The sequence below is a fragment of the Macrobrachium rosenbergii genome, chromosome 30 (assembly GCF_040412425.1).
Source record: "Macrobrachium rosenbergii isolate ZJJX-2024 chromosome 30, ASM4041242v1, whole genome shotgun sequence".
In the NCBI taxonomy this organism is placed as follows: Eukaryota; Metazoa; Arthropoda; class Malacostraca; order Decapoda; family Palaemonidae; genus Macrobrachium; species Macrobrachium rosenbergii.
In genome coordinates, this window is record NC_089770.1 from 36447318 (window position 1) to 36451720 (window position 4403).

Consider the following 4403-nt stretch of genomic DNA (forward strand, 5'->3'; position numbering starts at 1 on the left):
GTACCTTTTTCATTGTATGTTTATGGAACACTTGCATGTATCCGTAACCATTAGCGCATACATTGGTAAACTAAATGAATAAGCGAAGGAAAGAGGTTAAAACAACATTAGAGTTATCGCTATGTCCTTTTTCTTTGCCACATTTCACAAAAAGACAGTTCCATAAAAATCCATGAAGAGGTTTTCGTGAAAAGTCGTCCACGCCCCATAGTCCTTGTCATGAAGGAACCAGTATAAAAGAAGGTTCACTGATCACCACAGACAGACAGCCTCTTTCCTCAGCTCGATCACAATGAATGCTCTGGTAAGCATTGGAAATGCCTTCACTATTGATGAGTAACATGTTCCTGCAGATCGTGTTGATAGCGTACATTATACATAAAATTATATATATACGTATATATATATTTGTGTATGTATGCATATATATGTATATATACAAACATATATAGATATATAAATTAATATATATATATATATATATATATATATATATATATATATATATATATATGTATGTATGTATGTATTTATGTATGTATGTATGTATGTATAGAGTATATATATATGTATATATATATATATATATATATATATATATATATATATATATATATATATATATATATATATATATATGCGAATATTTTAACCGTTGATAGCATCTTCATAGACGTGAATTGTTTGATATATTAAATTTGAAGACTTCTGGACAGTTTTCATTGTTAGATAAGCCTATAGCCTTAAACGGATTAAATAACATGAATACTTTTTTAGATAATTTTTTCGCTTAAGTTCAATTACTAGCGGTTGTCTTTTTGCTGATGTTATTTTTTACATATTCATTTCAGACATTATTTTCTCTCGCGCAAGTTGCTGCCTGCTGTGGTTCGTCTGTATACCCGGTGGTGTTCGGTGCTCTCACCCACGCCCTGTACCCAGGATCTTAGGCCTACCCCATGCAACTTCACATATATTAAGACCTCACGGAGCACTGGCGTATAACCACTTGGGCTATCCAAGATACACTGCTGGATACAACACCATTCCTTATGCCCCAGTTCAAACCCAGTATCATGCGCAAGACGAACTCGGCCAGTACTCCTTCGGGTATGCCGGTGGTCCTTCTGCCCGCAATGAGCATCGAGATGCTTTTGGCGTCGTCAGGGGATCCTACAATTACATCGACTCCGAGGGCAAGGTCCAAACCCAGCACTACGTAGCTGACGCCCTTGGCTTCCGCGTCTCTGGCACCAACCTCGCCTGTGGCTCCCGATGCCCCAGAAGCCGCCCCTTGGCTCTTCCCGACCACCGCCAGAACCCGTTACAGACACTCCAGAGGTAGTTGCTACAAGGCGCCCATCAGGCAGCTTATGATGAAGCAGTTGCTGACGGAGAGGTTGCCCTGATCGTAAGAAGCGCCTGTTTAGCTGCTCTTCTGGAGGCTTACTCCACTTCGTGGTTTCTCCTATGGATTCTGCCCTGTGACATACGGCATTCCTGCCCCAGGCGTATCTTTGCCATACCAAATTCATATGTCCATGCTGCTCATACCTATGCCCCATACTCTGCAATCCCTGCTGTCGTCGAGGTAGCTGAAGACTCAGAGACACTCCAAGCGCATCCAAGCTGCTGAAGGTGGTGGACATTCTGGCAGGCTGTTCCAGATACAGTTTTACTAAAAATCTGCCTACTTCAGGGCACTCTGTCTGAGGTCTGTTATATCTGTGCCTCAGTGACGTAGAGAGCACCCATGCTAACAAGTACATCTGCAACGCCCGAATTCAAAGGATTTGTTTAATCTTGATATTACGTAAGACGCCATTGCTTTTAATGTAGAGAGCTATTCATGCCAAATGTGATCCTTTTGCAAATTTATATTTTATGGAATAAATTAATGATATACATATTGTTATCTTTTTCATATCTGATTATTTTAGGTATTTCTCTCCTCAGATTCAGAAAATATAAATCCACATGTTAACACTCGTTTTATATTTGCACAAAATAATAAAATCACATGCCTGTTTAAGTATATATAGCAACTGCATATATTTCAGGTATTATGTACATAATTTGGAGTGTATTAGAAATTAACAACCGAGTAAGTTTGTGGACCTAAGTATCTTTAATTTTCGAAATTTTATTAAAGGTCTATGAAAATCTTATATCACTGCTTGACGAAAAAAAATACTAGTGTGAAGTAAATTGTTTTCTATTATATATGTTTTAATATATATACGTACACACACACAAACGCATATATATATATATATGTATATATATATATATATATATATATATATATATATATATATAATCTATATTATACATATATACAGTATATACAGATATGAGTATATATATTACATGTGTGTTCTTTAAATATCACAACAAAAAGAGCTTCCCTACAAGTCAAGGAAATATATATGCCATTTCTTCTACCAAATCAACAAGTTAACGATCACCACCATATTCATCTTTTTAACTACTAAATAAAGAATAAATATCAGGTACAGAAAACTTCCACACTTTTGACCACTTGATTTACCTACACAAGTGCCAAACCCGTGCATACTGTTCCACTCATCTGATTGTTACACCAGCAAATAAATAGATACTGAGGTCCGTTTCTTCCAATACTCTCTCACTCTTATTTATCGAGCATTATTTAATGGCTTTTCCTCCTCCATCCTCCCAACACGTATGAACTAGACGGTACTTCACACAGTTCGTTGTCCTCCACTTTCCACATTACTAGACCTCTTCTCAAATCACTCAGCTGTGACTTAGCCACGACTTCCACCCTTACCTCACATACCTATCCTTTTCACTCCACATATGGTTCCTGCAAGCACTTCATTTCAACAGGTTCAACCTTTTCAGTCTGCTGGCAATATATTAACATAGGTGAATGCATCAGCAGCAGAGAGCATTGGCTAAGCATTATCACTCTTCCTTTAGCCTCTTACTCCTCCCTCATCATCTTAAAATCTTCCTTGTTTACTTTTCGATTACTATACTATTTTTACTTATATTAACATGGTCCTCTGATCATTGCCTCCGATTCAAGTAAAATTTCCTGAAAATGTTATGTCTGGATTCAGGAAGGACTTCAACCACAGTAATCTTTTCCCTGTTTAGTTTGTTCGGCTATTTTTTTTAATCTTCTAGAATCTCTAATTCTCTTTGGTTACCCAAGTCCAGCATTCCTGCCTGTAAGGCCGAATCCCCTTCCCGCTGTACAGAAATTGTGCCATAGGATGCTCTGGCTCTGTTTCCTTGATATCTTATATTCTTCCCATTGTTCAAGGTGCTTCTTCCCATTTTGTAGAATTTGCATGTTATGGTATTCTCTGAATAATCTTCTTGGTATTCTATAAACTTATATTATTAAAGGAAGTCTGCATAATTTACATGTCATAGATTTCTCGGACAATTTTCCTAGTGCTTCCTTTGTTAAAGGGTGAAGCTCCCCATTGCATAACACTTCCATGTTTCTGTATTTAACACACTCCCCTTGTTCTCCATTAATCCATTTTATGCATTATTTTGAAAAATGGTTTGCCTGCTCACTTGTTTTGGTTAGCATTTTTGTTTTCTTCTTCTTTTGTCTTTTTAGACCAACTATGAGTTTCATGCGGTTACAGACTGATTCCATAGCCCAGGGCAGTGTGCAGGTCTTTTAGAAAGGCATGTTTTGGAAAATGAAAACTTCTTCTTGACAATTTATTTCCATTTTGTATGTGCCAGGTTGTTGTGAGTCTCTGCCATATTTTCGTATGTGCCAGGTTGTTGCGAGTTCTTATCATTACCAGTCTCTCGTTGACGGGTCGGTAGAGTTTCGCCAGCACTCTGCTAGGCTCGGAGTTCGAGCTCCGGCCGCCAGAGAAGAATTATAGGAATTTATTTCGATGATAGAAATTCATTTCGGTATAATGTGTGGTTCGGATCCCACACAAGGTGTAGGTCCGCCGTTGCAACCAATTGGTTCTTAGCCACGTAAAAATAGGTTCAATCCTTCGCCAGTTCTAGGAGCTGTTAATCAGCTCAGTGGTACAGAGCAAACCAGTATCCTAATTTTTTTCATATTATCGTGTGGTAGTCCTTCAAGACTAATCATCTCGGGGTCATTACTAAAGAAGATCAGAGCAGGCGGGGACAGGATAAGACTTTTCCCTCATAGCTGACTTACAGTAACTGTAAGTAAAGTAATGGGACCTGTTAAACAGTACTGGAGGACTTCTACTGAACTTCAATGTGGTAGCGGCCTATGGATCCAAATTGAGTAAACGATGATGCTGCAAAAAATCCCAAATCCTTTATAAAGGTTGTTTCAGTGGAGACGTTTGCCAATATCAGTTATATTGTAATGGCTGCAATTTATTAGAAGTTGGTGGGGG

General features: G+C 38.0%; 1 pseudogene; it reads left to right on the forward strand.

Moving 5' to 3' along the window:
• The first annotated feature begins 292 nt into the window (after positions 1–292).
• Positions 293–1636, forward strand: LOC136854877 (cuticle protein 19.8-like; annotated as a pseudogene).
• The last annotated feature ends 2767 nt before the right edge of the window (positions 1637–4403 follow it).